The sequence below is a fragment of the Gouania willdenowi genome, chromosome 9, assembly GCF_900634775.1.
Source record: "Gouania willdenowi chromosome 9, fGouWil2.1, whole genome shotgun sequence".
Lineage (NCBI taxonomy): Eukaryota > Metazoa > Chordata > Actinopteri > Blenniiformes > Gobiesocidae > Gouania > Gouania willdenowi.
In genome coordinates this window covers 21024493-21043611 of record NC_041052.1, presented here as the reverse complement: position 1 = coordinate 21043611, position 19119 = coordinate 21024493, and the positions used below count along the sequence as shown (strand labels likewise).

The 19119-nt window shown below is 37.0% G+C and overlaps 1 protein-coding gene across 9 annotated transcripts in view; it reads left to right on the top strand.

Annotated features, from left to right (window-relative positions):
* The window catches only part of trpm3 (transient receptor potential cation channel, subfamily M, member 3), a 221555-nt gene that overhangs the window by 28037 nt on the left and 174399 nt on the right, over positions 1 to 19119 (top strand). The gene's annotated exons all lie outside the window — the stretch shown is intronic.

The following is a 19119-nucleotide window of genomic DNA, read 5'->3' as shown; positions in this document are numbered from 1 at the left end:
CGGTCGCTTCTTTGGCTTCCATCACAAACTATCATAATGATAATCGTTTTTGTTTTAAAAAGCAGCATCTTAGGTTTCAGAAACTTTTTGATTGGGAATTTCTGGGCAGAGTTCCATTAATTTAAAGTGCGCTTGCCCAAATATGTCGCTGACGACATGTTCACGTTTGTTTTCGGAAACCAAACCTTGCCATGGATTTATAAAACTGGACAAGTCTGGGAAAAGCTGTTGGGTGTCTCTAATCTATACACTATTACTAACTGGAAACAAACTAAGGATGAAATACTATAGGAGGAAATCAAAACCAGCAGGTTGCTTTAGAGTTCCTTCAGAGTCTTAGAGAAAAACAGTGCATTTGTCATTCACAATACTGGGATTGCAAAGATTCCTGGAGAATCTGCATATTTTCAAATCTGTCAACTGTAAAGCCGCTCTAAAAATCACAGTATTTGAAAGGAACATGAAACAGACTGTCAAGGGGAAAAAAAAGTTGTGAAAGAAGTGAGAGGAAGTTTTTCAGCAATAGTAACATCACTCATTTGTCGTCTCAGCTGCCTGTCAGATGGGCCCTAATTGGCTTTTTGGTTCTCGTTTGTGCATTTAGTATTTTGACTTCATTCTTCATAATAAATAAATAATATACCTTATTAAGGAAGACATGTATTGTTCATACATGGATTAATGCATTGGATTATTTGACAATGATTAGTGTAATATTTTGTGAAAATAGTATTTTTGAGTGATACAAATGAAAAACAATCAACGCACAATATTATACAGTCACTCGCTTGTTATGTGAAGATGGTTGTAAAAACATTTATTGGATTTGCTTTGAAGATCTAAATTTTAAGGGAAAAACATATTTTTAAATAGGGCTGATCGATATAGACCAAAACTCATATCACAATATTTTTTCTCAAAATAGCTCTGTGCGTCTCGATATATAAAGTCATAACAGAAAGACAATTGTGGGTTAAATTTGTTGACGTAGAAAGCCGCTCAGGCACATTTATCAACCAATAGCTGCACAGTATGTGCCACTTTTGCCCTTTTTTCTTATTAGGGACAGCATGTGTGAGTGAGTTTGCCTAAAACAAGTAATGCAAATTAAGCCATAAAATGTGTCAATATTGGTGATAAAATAATTTTCTATTTCGCCAAAATAGAAATCTATATATATATTTTGAATCTCGATATGTTGCCCAGGCATATTTATAAATTGTTATCAGCCAGGAACATGAAAAAAAAATATTGATTATCAGGTCAATTGGGAAAAAAATCACTGTAGGAAGATACTGTAATTATTTCAGTTTTTCTCTTTCTTTCAGCATCTTATCCTTTGTAAACTTTGGTTTTAATTTAGATTTTATTTACCCCTTCCTAATTTTGTTTAATACGCCCTGCTAATCTGCAGATCCGCTGATCTTTCTACTTGGTATTATATAGGTGGAGGTATTAAGACAGGCCCTATAATCCTTTGCTCTGCAGGGTTTTGTTGAAGGAAACAGCAAAGGGGGGCTTGAAATGAAAAGAAAATAAGTTCTTTGATGATTGTATTGCAAGTGAAAGTTAGTTTGTTTTTGTTAACTTCACCTCTTGTTTTTGAAGGCTGTGCACTAAGTTTTAGTAGCAGTATCAAAGTAAAATCATTTGCAGAGTAGATTTCTCACCAGTGGGACAAAGCCTAGTTTCTCTCTTTAGGATCTTCAGCTATATACTTGTGTGACAAATAAAGAAAATTGAATATGTCTACTGTATGTGTTTATATGTGTATATAGCAGTACACCAGCCCCTTGTTGTCCTGCTTATGGATTTGTCAGATTAGTGACACACAGGTCCTGATCAAAGCTTTTTTAATACCCAGCTCTAAAGCAGCCTTGCTTAGAATTTAGGATGAGGAGAAAAGGCGGTGGAGAGAAAGAGGCAGACTGAAATTCTTAATAGATGCACAGTCATGCTTTCATTAGACGAATCACATTAAATTAAGGCTTTTCTGTGTTGTGTCAAAAGAATGAGATTGGTTTGATTTTCCTTTTTTTCCTCCTCAAACTTTCCATCTCGTGTTTTTCCTCAGGTTTCGCTGCTTGCATGCATTTGCTGGTTTTTCATTTTCAATATTATCTTCAAGCCATGCATGCACACACTCAGCCATACACGTGTGTAGCAAAATGGCTATGAAGATAATTAGTGGTATTGTACCCACATTCAATCACAAGTTATATTCACTTAGCTGACTATAACATTGGAGAACATTAACGTAACCCACTCCTTTATTTTTTTCTTCTTTCTTTTAAAATCTTTACAAAGTTGAAAAGGAAACCCCCGGCCTTTCATATGTTTGCAGCAAGTTCTATCATATCTATCCAGTTGGTCAAACCCAGCCCTTGAACGAACGTTCTTCTCTCTAATGCTAATATGTTCATATTTAAATGAATATCTGTCCATCTGAAACCTCTGTTGTTTCTCCTCTTTGAAGTGGCTTTGAAGCTTTACCGTGTGATTCTGGTGTTTGAGGCTTCACGTCTTCCTGCATGCTTTGCTGTGCAGCAGTGTAGGTGACAAAAATGATCACCATAAAAGCCATTACCAGGGGCCCTGGGCCACTGAGTTTTGGGTTCAGCTTTATTACTTCTGCCCCACAATAAGATAATTACACAATATCTCTGTTGCTACAGCAACAGGAAGATTTTCAAGGATAAATGTAGAAGTTATGTGAAGAGAGTGTGGGATTATTTTATTTGCAGACTGGCAAATGCATTTTGTGTGTCACACAAGGCGTAACTTCACCCAACTTTGATGCCTGAAGCCATTTAGTCTATTAAACACTCTTTACGGACAATAAACGTCTATGGTGGGATGATCAGTCCTTTGTCAGGATTATTACTGTAACTGGATAAACATGCACACTTATGTGAATATTCATGCTTTATTGTTAGCTTTGAAATTCTATTTTTTTTTTTTTTTTTTTTTTTTCTGTTGAGGAATGCAACTCACTGGATATCCTAATAAATGTTTTATTCACAACTGTTCATTTTTTGGTGTGTTTTATATGCATTTCTAAAGAAATCAGTAAGATGTAAAGTATGTTTTTGGACACAATTATCTGGTTAAGTGCTTCATACAATTGCGGTATTATCTGTGCAAAAACATACATAATTAATTCACTTTGTATACTCACTTGAACCTGTGTAGCTCTCAGCTGAAACTGGTGGTGTGAACCTATGTAATTTTTATTGGGTAATTTAGTGCTGGCTAATCACTTTATCCCAATGGGTAAATAGATGTGATACTTAATAATAAGGTGCATATTATTTGATATTTCCCCCAGCACCGAACAAAGCTGCATACAAAAAGTTCAGTAACGCTGTGCTTTGATGCCACACATTATATTTTTCAAATCTTCTCCAGTTTTGAAACCTGAGGCCATAGTTTGGATACCTCTGGTATAGAGGGTTAATGCATGTCCAATTTATTTTGGTATTCACTGTACATTATTAAATATTATAGATGGTTAGTGAAAGGTGCACCTCTTTAAACTCATGTAAAGGATTGTGAATGCAGTTTTTCTAAATTAGTCAAAAAAAACAAGTCCATAATACTGTAGAATAGAGGTCGACCGATATATCGAGCCGATGTATGGATTTTTTTCACTATCGGCCATAGGCCAATTTTTAATTTTTTTATTTTTTTATTTAGCACTTTAGAGTAGCTATTAAAGGAAAAAAAACATAAACATCCATTATGATGTATAAATATACAAAACAAAATAAGTAATAGCATGTGCATGGGAGAGGTAGAAGCCAATAGGCTTACAAATAAAAAAAAAAAAAGCTGATATAATAGGATAAGGATATAATATAATAGTGCCTGATCAAATATCTTTTATCCTATTATATCCTCTATAGGATAAGGATTTTTGTTTTACTTGGTTGTGTACGGTATATTTAAAGTTCAATAAATATTAAGCGTTCTATTGGTGTATTTTATTTAATTTCTACTATATACATTTATATCATATGAGTGTTTCAATTGTCTTTCATAATCAATGTGCTTTAAAAAAAAGTATATCGGCTTTAGATATTTGCCATCGGCTGATTTATGTATTTATTAATTTTTTTAAATTGGTATCTGCATCGGTCTTTGAAAATCCCATATCGGTCGACGTCTACTGTAGATGCATTGGTTCCATCAGCAGCATGTGGATCCTGGTAAAGATCCTACTTTTACTTCAGTCTCCCCCATCCCTCAGAGTGGCCACATAGCATGTCTTCACTATGCTGTAACCTTCACCACACAAGGTCTTGAACATCATTCAGCAGGAGTCAATAGGTCAAACTACACATAAAAGCCACAGCCACATGTTTTGTTGCTCGGGAGTTTTACAATAGCATTTGTATTTATAGAGAACTTTCCATCTGAACATTTAAAAAAAAAAAAAGAAAGAAAAAAGAACCAATTCTTCTTCGCCCACGCACAAGCTGAACATACAGCGCTGCATTCTTTGCATTAATTGCCATCTCTTCTTTGAACTCTATTTCAACCTTCACACATCTGAAATGTTGTGGTGAGAAAAGTAATTATATCTGATGGCTCCTATTTAGTGTATTTTTAAACAGTGCAGATCCTCTGGACCACATTCTCTAAATGCTGAAACTCATAACCTCAGTCAACATCAGTATTCAATGCAATCGAATAAAATTTTAGTATTTTATAGCCTAATCCTTTTGGTTCTAGTCTATATTCAGTCATACTATGTTACAAAGAAATATACTACTATTCAAATGCGATCAATATGTCCTAACCTTCCACATAGAAATGACTACTGATTGGCTCATCACACAAACTCAAAATTAGTCACAGATTACACTTTCATTAGTTTTGTTAAAGGAAGTGTTTAAGTGGTGTCCATGATAAAAGAGCGTTCAAATTTTCTGAGGAAAGGAGGCGCGGCCGTAGGATTATTAAGTCACTTAGTGGAAGTGCATCTGATCATCAAAACAAATGTGATCACCTTTTCCTAACTCCTTTCCTAACACCTCTCCTTAACCCTGAGGCGTTATCCACAGGGTTAAGGAAAAGTGGATAGGAAAGGAGATAGGAGGGACTATTCAGATGTAGACATATTCTTGAAGGGACTTTTCTTGTGGTGTTTTACATTTTAGTCAGATGATATTCACATATTTAAAATATTTCTTAAATTATTCCATTACATTTAGCATATACAGTAATTAAATGACAACCCTCATACCCCGGACCGGTAATGAATTAGTACTGACTTTTATTTACATATTAACATTTATTTAATTTTCCCAAAGGCATTAATTCCTAAAATAGCTCTCATGGTATTATCAGCATGGCCTGTTAAGCATTTCACATAATTTCCATAGCAACATAAAAAACAGTGAAGTTATTGATTTCATTTATTAAAATGTATTTTTGTTGTTGCGCTTTTGTAAACAATCCTTTCCCACTCGGCTGTTGATCTACAGCTCACTGACATCAATGTATCTTTGCAGCTCAGCAGATGGACTCTGATGAATAAATCAGCTCTGCAGTTGTTTCTCTGTGTTTCTCTGAGTGCAGAGAGGTGTAGACTGTGCTTGTGCCACCTTTTGATCGCGAGATATCAACGTGAGAAAATGGAACGAGTGAATATCTTTGTAACATTTTAATTCAGGCGCACAGCCCAGTACCAAATGGTCTATGGACCAGTATTGTTAGGGAGCACATTGGTTGTCCTTGCAAGATGGCTGAATGAGACCCAACACCATCTCCCTTTCCGCCAATTCTTTCAGGCAGGTTTATTTTAAGTGTTGTTGGTTACCCTAAACCTTCGTTACCCTAAACCTTCGTTACCCTAAACCTTCGTTACCCTAACCCCGAATCCTAACCTTAACCCTAACCCCACTAGATCCCTCCACCTAACCCCAAAAATTCCAACATAGCTCCAAAGATATCATAATTTAGCGGAAGTTGTCATAAACCTAGAATTGTTGCCATAGTTTGTCAAACCCACTGTTTCAAATCTTAGAGTGAAAATGGATCAAAATTTGAATTTGTCAAACAATTTAGTGCTTGTGGTGAAGGCGAGTTTTTTTTTTTCACTCCTTCTGAGGCAACTAGCAAAGATAAAGTCCTCACTTTCAAAGCATCATTTTGAAATACTGATCCATGCTCAGGGCTCAAGACTGTGACCAAAATGGTTGCATATGCGAATATATTTTCAGTGTGTGCAAATGAAAATTTTATCTGGTCGCAGCCGTGCAAGTGCGTATAGGGTGACGTTATTTTGGACGGAGCGGCTGAGCGCCCCGTCATGTCCCACAGAGTGCACCTCTCTCTCTCACTCCCTCCGCGCTGCGGGTTAAGAGACGGTGCACGCTCACTGGCTGCGGGTAATGCAACGGTGAACGCACAGAGTATAAACACTAGTGAGCTCCTTTGGAGTGCGCGCGGTGCGTGCACGGAGCCAGGCATAACGAGCCCTTCACTGAGTGTGTGCTCACACTGAGGGCAGCAGTAAAAAGGAAGAACGTGCTGAGCTCAGCGATAGAGGGTACATGTTTATCAGAATCAGCATGGAGGGACCAGAACTGATGGACTATGATGCCAGGTCAGATGTTCAGCTGTGGTTCTCTCAGGGCAGGGGTCTGCAACCTGCGGCTCTGGATCCTAATGTGGCCCTTTGACTCTTTTGCAATGGCTCCCTATAGCTTAAAAAAAAACTATTGAAATAAGGAGTTATTTTTTACACAGGCTATTAATGATTAATGACAAATAAAATCAAGATATAACAACTTGTTAACCTACAATCACGTTGTGCAATGACTCAGCACTTTCCTACTTCACCTCCTGCAATATCTACAGACCATCAACTTTCCTGCACCTGTGGCTCAACTTAAGTTTAAAATCCCTGGTAAGATAATTAAACTAACAAAAACACTATTCTGGAAGAAAATAGAGATTTTAATTGTGTGGGAACAGATTAATTTAACCACCAATGTGCAGGTTAAATATGCATGTTTTATGTGTGGCAAGAAATTAGCATGTGTTGACCACATGATCACGTGTTATCAAATTCAAGTTACTTTTTGTAGCCTTTCAAATACATGAACTAAAAAAATAAAATAATCTTTATATAACATTGTGTTCATGTAAACTGAGATGTGTAAGAATTTGAAGATGCAAGATACGGTTTTATTTCTTGATGTCAATTTATTTTATTTTAAACAGTTTTTAAGTTTCCATTTACCTGATCAATATAAATCAAATCACACATTTTTCTATATAATTTTAACTGTATATAATTTAAAACACTATCGTCTTCATTGAGAAGATATTTTTTTGGCTCCATGAGGACTTTAATCCAGGTGAGATGAGGTTAAATGGTTCCTTGTAGAGTAAAGGTTGCAGACCCCTGACCTGGGGAAGAGGGTTAGGAGACCCCACTATAAGAGCTGGACCCTCTGAATTTAATTCCACGGGGTGAAGCAATGCAGATGCTAAGTTGGTTATGCTACGATTAATTTAATTCAAGTGCAGCATTTCTGCAAATTAAAAAAAAACAGAATACATGTAACCTGTTGTTATGCTTTGCTGTAATTTGAAAAAAAAAAAAGTTACGTCTTTTAAAATTATATAAAATAAATGACCTGTTATTTCAGCCTCTGCTTGTTGCAGAAAAACTTAATATTGACACTAAAACCTGAAAACATTTTGCAAATATATCTCAAGTCATTGTCAATCTTTACTTCATACAAAACCATGGTACGCCAGTTAAGTCAACAATTCATCAGCCTGCATGGCTATGCTGATGAATAACTGCCGTACACCCCCCCCACCCCGTTCAAAAAAAGGGTGAGACCAAATTCTGTGCCACCACTGGAAAAGTTAGTGCAGAGCCCTGATGCTTTTGTCACGACACGGCTGGACTATTGTAACGCTCTGTCCACCGCCATCAGTCGGTCCTCGCCCACACGCCTGCAGCTGGTTCAGAACGCTGCAGCGCGCCTTTTAACTGGCTCACAAAAACATGATCACGTTTCACCTGCTCTGTCTTCCCTTCACTGGCTCCCAGTCCAATGCAGAATTGATTTTAACATTCTGTTGTTTGTCTTTAAGTGCCTCAATGGCCTTGCCCTCAATGGTCCTACTCCCCAGCACGTTCACTCAGGTCAGTCGATCACGTGTTGCTGATGGTCCCTCAGACGCATCGCAGACTTAGAGGAGGCTGAGCGTGTTCTGTCGTTGGTCCCAAACTGTGGAATGAACTGTCTCTGTACATTTAACAGTCTGACTCCCTTCCTTTTTTTTTTAAATCACACCTTAAGACACGCATGTTCTCTTTGGCGTTTAACCAGTGTTGAAGGTGACTTTTACTGTTGTATTTATAATTGTATTTTTGTATTTTTATTGCCCTGTTGTGCAGCACTTTAGTCAACTGAGTTGTTTTTAATAGTGCTTTATAAATAAATTGGATTGGATTGGGTAATTTAGCAAATGACACTTAATGACACCTTATTCATGATAATGACTGTGTAATGTCAGCCTTATGTATAAAACTGTGTGCTAACTGTTACCTTAACTTCTCATTTTATAACCAAGACTTGAAAAAAAATCTTAATTCAGTATTAACTCAAGTGCATCACCTTTATTACGCATAACAACAATCTGTCCTTGAAAAATCTCATATAAACCTCCTTAAAATCTCTGAATCATTGAAACAATGAGAAACATTGTCTCCTATTAAAACTGAGAGAAAAGTAAATGATCATAAATGTAAACTTCAAAAAACAACTGTAACATTTTGCATCACATTAAAAGAACCCATTTAAACTATTGTACACAAAAGAAAGTATAGTTACACAAAAGCAGAATGACTTATTCATCCAGAAAGTGATCAACGTATGACTGAGAGGGAGATTATCAATCATTTTATTGATGTACTCAACCAAACCGGACGTATGATAACATTATTTTTACTGAATAATGAGAGGGTTTGATCCAGCTGATGCAATAGTGTTCGGCCTCTCTTTGAAGGAGACCACAGCAGCTGTCCACATCTTGAATAATTTGATGAATTAGTTTTAGTCTCGTTGCATTTAATTTTTAATTTTTTTTTTTTTTTAAAGTCTGGCAAAAATGGTCTGTGATTAATGTATGGCTTATTTTTATTTTTACTATTTATCTGCCCACTATTATAGACCTGTTACTGTATTTTGTAACAATGTCTTTCTTCAGGTCCATGAGTATAAAGTGTAAAATATACCCCTTGTTAAGTCAGAAAGCACAATAATTGCTACAAAAACCTAAATTTATATTTGATTTATTCATTTTTTTTTCTTTTATAGTTCAACCACTTTAATTTCCCTTTACCTACCAAGCATTTAATCACTTTGAGCTTTTTAAAAGAATCTCCCTCAGGGATAATTAAAGTATCCATTTATCTGTAAATGCCAGTTAGATTTCTTGATGCCAGCTTTGTTCTTAAAAAACCCACAGATTGGAAAAAAAACAGACATAAAATAGTTAGAATTTTTTTTTTTTTTTCAGTAGTCAACAATTAGTCTTTTGCTCTGTTTTTTTTAAGTATTGTGTAATGATGAATCATACCCTTCTTCATTAAATGTGAAGGTTGTGAACCCATTGAGACACTTTAAATGACTGGACATTTGACAGTTTTTAGCAAAAGACACATTTTGTAGATATGAGCAGAAAATAATGAAAAGAAAATCTGTCAAATTGAAAAAAAATAAATAAAAAAATAAAAATGTTTTCATGATTAAACGAAAAGGGCCGCTTTTTGTTTATGATTAAGTAAATAAAGAAACTTACATGCTGTTTATGGTACATGTAAAACCGCTCATCACACTCAGAATTTTAACGCCTGGTTTTTTACAGCACTTGTGCTGTTGTGACATATACTTGTGGTTTATTTTTGTGGTGTATAAAATATCTGGTGCCACATGAATTATTTTGACAGCAGTGAAAAGAATAATGATTTTTGCTGTTTCCTTTATTCCCCCTCAAGGGATAACATTCAATGCTACGCAAAGAAGGTCTAATTGGTCCTAACACTGTTTTCTTTCATGATTTTAAATGTCAATCATTAAAATCAGTCTAATTTTTCTCTCCTTTGTCCGTTAAATACCAGCCCTGTTGACTTTAAACCACTTTTCTCTCCAGTCATTTGCCATCATACAAAAACTGCTTTCACCTGTTGTTTTTCTCATCCAGACGTAAATATATTTAGGCTTTTGTGTGAGGATAAATTCCTTAGGGCTGTCTATACATCACAGACACATCCATAAGGTGTTGTGATACACGAGATGAACAGTAAGACCAATATAATGCCAACAAGTCGTATACCCGTTTAGGCTTTGACATTGTCTTTAACATGATGGTATAATAAAGCTTATGTACACTATAGTGTTGGACAAGAAGCAAAGTGGATAGATGTGGAACTGATAATTAGATGTCAGTATAAATGAATCAAATCCTACCAAGGCGACCACATACAGTCCACCAATAATACCACACATGAAGTTTCATACACACGGCTATAAAGAAGAATGTGTTTGATCGTCACATCACAGTCCATGTACATACACAATCTGTTTTTTACCTGTTTTTATCCCTGAGGAGCAGTGGACCGCCATGTTGTAGCGACTGGGAAGCAGTTGGGGTTAAGGGACTTACACAATGTCCCACAGTGAGGGCCCATGTTGGATTCTAACCGTTAACCCTCGAGTTACAAGCCTGCTTCCTTAACCATTTAACCACCACTGCACGCTTTTCTAGTTAGTCGATTTTTGGCTGTATCTGCCCAAATAGGAAATACTTTTTTTTTTGCCTAATCTCATCTCTTGAGATCAAATTGAGCATCTCATATTCATATCATTCTGGGATCATTTATTTCTGAATGACTTCTCCTTAGGGTCCCTTAGGAGCAAGGCACAAGCAGAAAAAAAGACAATATACCTCAATAATACAAAAGGCGGTTGAGTTGAGAAAACCATTGGAGTAATGAACAGAAGAGATCTCATAATTGTCTGCCACTGACCTATTTTATGTCTTTGTTACTTTAACAGACAAATAAAGAAAAGAGCATGAGATTACTGAGTCCTTCAGGAGGCAAAAATAAGAAGTATGAGCCTTAAAAGAGATCTTATCGTTGTCTGTCCAATGTCAAATGTCTTAAGCTATATTTTAGAAATTAAAAGATGTATGAATTAGAAACAATTCTACAATTTGATTTACCAGACACTTTTATCCCAAAGCAACGTACAAACCTGAGCATTTAGCGTTAACGGACTTGCTCAACAGAAGAGCCCGACTTGCTCAAATCAGAGCCCAATTTTCAATTTGAGGCCCATGGGGGCCCAAAAAAAAAAAGAAAAAAAGTTGATTTGTCATTTATTTGCCAGTCAAATATTACGACGGTTGGTGGTACCAAATCATTGGCAGATACCAATATATAAATGGGGCCAATTACCCCGTACGTGTCATGGGGGAACCAGGGGGGCCCCGAGGGTCCCATTTTTCAAATGACTTCTCCTTTAGTTTTTGTTAGATCAGAATGCAGTTTGGTATGAATATGATGAGACGCTCTGAGCCCTTTTTTTTGTTCATTTCCAAATTTATGGGAACAGTCATGTCATATATTCTTTCAAAGGTAATTCAATGTATATTACGATTAGGGGCCCAGGGGCCCACCCCCCCTTTTTTTGGCAATTTCCATTAAAGTTGATTTCTCATTTACTTGTGAGTCAAATATTGCGACAGTTGATGGTACCGAATCATTGACACATACCATTATATGAATGGGGCCCATTACCGCGTATGTGCCATGGGGCCCCATTTTTTTTTTACTCAATAGAACCGAGTCATTTAACTGAATTTTCAGGAACGTGGTACGTGCTATTCTGCGTGGAGACGTTCCGCGGGCCCGGCCATAGTTTATCTAAACTTGTTTAACCCAGAATTGTATTGACAAACAGATTTCTAATTGAAATAAAAGTATCCCCCCAAAATGTGGCATTATTTTGTTTAATATAATTATGCACCCACAAAAATATATTTGCCTGGTAATTGTGTTTGCAGCTCATTTCCCAAACACACTTGAAAGGTTTTAACCTGATGACACCTGAACTGGAGTACTCACTCCTCCAATGATTAACACTTCTCGAGACAATTTTTTACACCTCCATGAAATAGTTTTTGCTGTGAATTCTGTCACAAGGAACTCTGTATTTATCTACACATCTACACACAACTGTCAGAAAATAATTATATTTAGCACAATGTTAACATCTAGAAAGTGCATACATTTTAACAAGTTTTTAAAAGGTGTTTCATCAGTGCATCATGGCTGTTTTGGAACTCAATTTGTCATACTTTATGTAAATAATTACCTGAATAGAATTTTCTCAAATCTTGGCATGAGATATGACTGAGTTGTAGTTGACATATTTTTCTTGTTGTTGCTGTAAGAGAATCTGAGAACTCAAATAGTGATCAATGAGAAACAGACCCATGTCTTTCTGTCACTGAAACATAACTGAGATGTTTTTTTCCAGTAAGGATATCAAATTGAGACATATTTGATTGCTGTACAATATTTTGAATATTTTCTGAAACAAAGATCAGGAAAAAGCTTTAAGAGAATTTAGAGAACTCACACAGTGCACACTGTGAGATGTTTGAGAAAACCACTGGGTTGTGATTAGAGCTCATTCATATCTAGACGATATAAATGTGACATAAATGAGATATCATCTTCAATTTTGCTTTGCTATGGGTGAAAAAAGATGTTAAACATGCAGTTTCCCGAATGTCATTTTACACACACTCCAGCTTTCTGTATATGAGTCATAGATCTGTGCAAAGTGGGACAAATGGGTATAAATGAGATTTAGAGGTACAGCTGTGTCAAGTTATTGACCATCATTTTTGTTAAATGCTCAGAAAAGTAAGGGTTGACTGAATTCAGTCTGTGGACTTTTTCAGCACTTTATGTGGTATTTGTCATGTTCAATTAAATTCAACTTAAACAGCAATAAAAGACAATCATTTTGGCACAGAAATCCAACCCCCTTGGTTCTCCTTCACCACCCATAAATGAGCCGGTCAGCCTACTGCCATCCCCGTAATATCAACGGTCTACGTACTTCTCTTATTTCTCACTCCACTGCCATCTCAGTTCACAGCCTGATCACATCCTGGTTAGATTATTGCCACTCTCTCCCTTTCAGTTCCCCCATAAAACTCTCCATAAACTTTAAGTGATCTCATGTCATGCTATTTTTCAAGCACATCTATTTATTCCAAGAACCCCAAAAACATAGTATTTGAGGTTTATTTTCCCAAACTCGCTTGTTTTCCAGAGTTTTAGCCTCTGAAAAGTCACTTTCTGAGCAACTCTACACAAACAGGCTGATTTGCGGCCTACTTATGCATATTCATGAGTGGGCGTGTCTATAGACGGGACACTGACTTCCTCCTCCCTGCATGGTGACGTAGGACCAGAGGATGGCCCGCCCTCCTCCCACCCACTCCGTAGCCGAGCTCATGCTGCTTTATAAACACGAGACAGAGCGTGGTACGTACATAGACTGTAGAAAATACATACATAGCACTGAGCGAATGACGCTGAAATGCTCACCTTTGTGTGCGTGCCTGTTTACATGTCAATCACGGCAGAGAGCTTCCTGGAGGCGTGGCTTCTCCAGCTCAGCGTTGCGTCCAATTCGTCATCAAATTGGAGCGAGGTGTTTGTGTTCGCCCTGCAGTAAGAAAGGAGCAAATCACCCTCTAACTAATGAGGGTATCAATGAAAAAAAAAACACTTTGAGCATGTGTATGAAGCCCTAATAGCACTTTATGATGTTTAAAGCACAGAAAAGTCAATTTAGTTTAACATGAGCCCTTTAAGTGGTCCAAAACTCTTTACCTGTATCATCACACATACCCTATCCAACCATTCATCACATCACACCTTCTGTAAAATAGCTCCAGTGCATAAACTACGTCATATGTCTCATCATAGATCCATTCATACCCTCACCCCTCCATATCACTCTGACCTCCTTCATATCACCACATCTGCCCGCACCCTCAGATCCTCTTCCTCCATTCATCGCTCTGTCCCCCATGCCCCACTGTTACCATGGTGAATAAGCTCTGCGCCCCAGCTCATGAACTCACTCCCTCCTGTCCTCAGTAACAATGATTCACTTCCTCAAATCCAAACTTAGAGTGATTAAACCTGTTGAATACAAATGTATTTGGGTATAAAGTGATGCTGTTGATTGATCCTGGTCCAACTCTCAACATTTTAGTCAAAGTATTTCAATTTCACATATTTTGTTGTAAAATGTCAGTGACTGCCCTCTATGGGTTGAAACCCATCTATTACAATTGATTTTTGCCATTTGCTGAGAAAAAAAAAAATCATGTGACGTTTTGGGACCATTTTGCGTCACAAACACTCACTGTTAGCCCCGCCCCTTTTATAAAAACTAGCACCTGTGGGCTCTATAATCTGTGGTAGTGAGTAGGTTGCATTGAGAGAAGAGTAAACACAGAGGTATATTGATTAATGAGCATCTAGTTAGCATAGCATAGATTGTTCATTGGAGATTTTATAGTATAGGCTGGGCGTGTCTTAACTGCTCCAGGAGCCCCGCCCATAATCAAGGTCTTTTAGTGGCGGGTCAGGAGAAAGCAGGGGTTTAGTTACTCTTTAAAACCCATTTGTTTAAACTTTTGCACACTGCCTCTGATCACACTGAATTGTCTATTTTAAGTTGTATTTTTTATTTCTTAATTGTTAGTTGCTGTTATTATGTTGTTTTTATTTCTTTTTTGTAACTTTTCCTAAAATGGCATGACACCCGTTTTGATATTTTATGTTATTTTTTTTTTCTATGAAGTAAATCATCCTGATATCTGGTAATAAAAGGATGCTCGGTTTTGTCAATAATATGTATTGATCAGAATTTTCACTTTTCACAGCAGCGTGACTGTGAGCCGACGTTTGCAAACGATACCTCTGCAGCACACAAAGGTTTTATTTCTGGAGAAGTACACCTAAAAAATGGTTTCCCTTCATGCACAGACGCGAGTGAATCTGTGCATGAGTTGCAGATAGACATTCCACTTGAAGGATTCATTGAACCTTCTCAATATGAACTCCATATGATGAGGAAGTAGACTGCACGACAGGCATTCTACTGTGCTCAGGATGTAGAAAAAGGTAGACTAAAAAATACTGTAGTAGAACAATAGTTTATATCTCATTTTGTCTGGACCATTGATGGGTGAGGTCACAGAATTCATTGCAACACTTTTCTGTGACTACCGTTATGGAAAGGTGAAGACAAAGTCTGTGTCTGACGTAAGTGTGGCTCGGAGTCATCATTACGTGGAGGCGTAAATACCTAAACTCCATTTGCAGAAGTCTTCTTACAGTGAGTTCACGCAGTATCGAAGCGTCTTTGAGAGTAGTTTGTTGTGTAATGATAATAATTAGGATGCTATATAACCCTGTAGGTGTCGTCAGCGTGAGCTTTCAGTGCTGTCGTGAAGATGAAGGAAGCCTTGCAGGATCCTTCCACCCCTTATATGGTCATTCTCTAAAAAGCAGACGGAAATATGCAAAAAGCACTAAATCCATCATAGTACAAATACTAAATTTGTACTATGATGGATACATTATTTAGTAGGGGTGTGTATTGCCTGGCATCTGGCAATACAATTCGTATCCCGATACATAGATCACAATACGATACAATATGATACATCCCCATATTAAAATATAAGGCGATTTTTTTTTTTTTTTTTATATATATGACTTAAGAAACGACTAATCTGTAAATTTGTACACCTTCATGAAAACATTATGTATGACATATATTTTATTGGTATATTTTACACTCAAAACATTGGCTTTAACATGCCATGTGCCAACAACTTCAGATAATAATAACATACAATCTGCCTGTGGCTTTTAAACCAACTTCGGCTTGAGTGCAACTTAAATGAGGTATATGCCTAGAATAGCAAATAAATGTAGAAAGTTAGTTCTTTCTTTTTAGATTTTATTGAAAAAACAAAAGCTGGTCAACATGCCCAGGTTTCAGTGCACTTCTATTTGCAGTTACAGTGTCTAATGCAGTGAAAAAGACTTAACTGGTTCAATAAAGGCATATGTCGATATATCACCCCTATTAATTAAGGTGTGTTTTTGCATTTAGCATCAACATGAGAAATAGTGTTGTGCCCTTTAAGCACTGAAAAGGATGCCTTTAAATATATGCTTCCTTAAAGCAAGAGTTTTGAAAAAGGAAGGAGACCTAATATTTTAGAAAATCTTATGATGCATTGCATATTGAATCTCTAACAACTCATATTGAAGCCTGAGCATGTTTGCATGCATATCCATCCCACAGGCTAATAATCCACCACATCACACAAGATGAGTGTTCCCATCTTAGCATTCAGTAATCCTTCCTTTTTAGGATTCTCTGTGTGTGTGTGTGTGTGTGTGTGTGTGGGTGTGCGTGCGTGTGCGAGAAGAATGAAGGAAGGCAAATTGCACAAACTTCAGCATAAGCATTCAGTTATTTGTCTCTCCGGAAGGCTGACAGCGTCACATTCGGCATGTGTTTTATATGCATCACATTGTTCCACAGAGCCGAAACATTGTTGACGCCTCAGTCTTCAATAAAACTAGAGGAAAAGAGCTTAGTTTGGCCTTCAGTTCTTTAGTTGCAGAGTTAAAAAACTCCTGCAAACCTCCTGCACAGATGTGAAATGCTGCCCACAAACAGGTAGTTTTACTTTTTATCTAATTAGCTCCTTTGTGTCATTGCAAATGGGGAAATAAATGGTGGAAAACGTATAATCTATCCTAATTATCTTTCAGGCAAATCCAAAGGGTGCTTTGCTGTACATCCAGGACTTTTGCTCAGGCGTTTAGCACATTCAATACGGCAAAAAGCTTTAAGCTCCTTTCCAACATTTTTTTTTCCAGAGGTGGTAAAAGAATAACTAAGACGGTTTTTCTTTGAAGCAGTTGTGTTCATTATTGTGGTAAAGACATTTGGGAAACGCACACAGACACACACTTCTTCTGCCTCGCTGTGTTTTAGAACTTAATTTATTCCAGCCTTTTCTTGCATTAAAATTACTTGATTGTCCTGGAATTCGGTTTATTCTGAATCTTGGTAGATTCCTTTAGCAGGAGATTACAATGAGGAGCCACTAGTGATGCTGTTCTATGATCAGTCCTCTGTTAATGACTTATCATGTTTCTTATTCATAGGAGGTGATTCTTTCATCTCCCTTTGGATCTTTCTCATTAGTATGGGCTGCATGTCCTGGGAGAGAATTAAAGAGAAACTGAAATAATGGATGAAGAGATGACTGAAGTCCATGAAATTCTACAATAATAATGAACCAACTCCATCCAAGGCTTTTGAGATGATGCCCTGCCATCCTTCTATGCTCGAGTAGCATCCGAATTTTGCTGATGTTGCGGATTTCAGGGTCTAAGACGTGTGCTAGCTGGCCCATCATCGTTCTTGTCTTGTTTAATATTGCTGAGAGCTGTAGTTAAGTGGATGCCAGTGATCAAAGACACTCTTTCAGTATGTTTTCACCTGGTAACAAACTTTTTGTTCAGTTTTTATCACACTCCAGTTCCAAGTCTATGTCCTGGATTTGGATCAGAAAGAAATTCAGCCTTTGAACCTTTGCAGTGAAGGGCAGCAGAGCTGTACATTGCACTTTGCTTCAGAGCTGCATCACATCTTGACTTGTTCCCAATCTCACTGTGAACCTGCTGAAAATCTGTGGCTCTAACACCTGCCTCCCCTCATGTAACACCAGGCCCTGAGCTTTTAGGAGTTTGCTGGTTGACTTAATTGGGCTTTCAACAGTTTATTTAGCAGTGATGGAGTACAGAACCTAAATGTCTATATGCTTTAGTGCCTGTGAGTGAATTTCATACCTTAAACAGTCTCTCACTTCCAATCCCGAGCACATGGGATTATTTTTAGCTAACATCAGGGTTGAGGTCAATCATTATTGGGGTCAATTATAATTGTAATTGCGTGATTACGTAGTTGATAATTCATTCCAAATTTAATTTAAAAAAACGTGCAATATACTTATCTTTATAGGAATCTCACATATAGCTTATCTGATTACTGTAAATGTATCTGTATAGTAATCTTACAAATATCTTTCCCTCTCGATATCTCCATATATCTGCACTTTATTAGTTTAAAAACAATGCTACTTACCTTATGTAAATACTTGCTTCTGTTTTCTATCCTGCAATATGAGCAAATGCAACACAATTTTGTTCTTATCTGTACTGTAAAGTTCAAGTTTGAACAACGATAAAGAAAGTCTAGTTATATTTTTAATTGTAGTTTTACAAATCTGTCGCTGTTGTAATCATAATTGAGTTTAGATAATTGACTTTGTAATTGCCAGGAAAATTCTATAAAATTGTCATTATAATTAATAACTTTTGTTGTAAATTTCTCTTCTCCTGTTTGAGTGTTTAGAAAAATGAATCTATCAATGTGCATCGTCTGGAGATGTTTCTTCATGTCTGAAAAGTATTCTAAAATGTAAGGTGTGCTCTGACTCAGGCAGTGATCCCCTCTGTGACACACACACTTTGAAGGAAAATCTTGAGAACAACATGCACCAGTATCAAGCTGGAGCTTTGTGACTCTGATTTAGGAGCAGAAAAGGAAAACTGTGGCACTAGCAGCCTGTTGTCATATTTGACATTTTCTTCCTTTAATCTTAAATACAAATAATAAAGATACAATACACGTAGGCAGTGTCGAGAAAACTATGGGATGGAGCCACATTGAAACAGCCTGAACTTTGGTTTTTGTCTAGCTATGTCTACCATATCCTTAGACAGAATCTCATTGATAACCTCTCTTATACTTGTCATCTTTTCACAACCCCAGGACAGAGAGGTATTATTGAGTTTGTAGCTACCACTTTGCTTGATTGACAGGTGGGAATAGGCATCTTTCTCACTCCTGTCACTTTGCAGATAGACGGTATCACCAGGTCTACCTGCAGCAG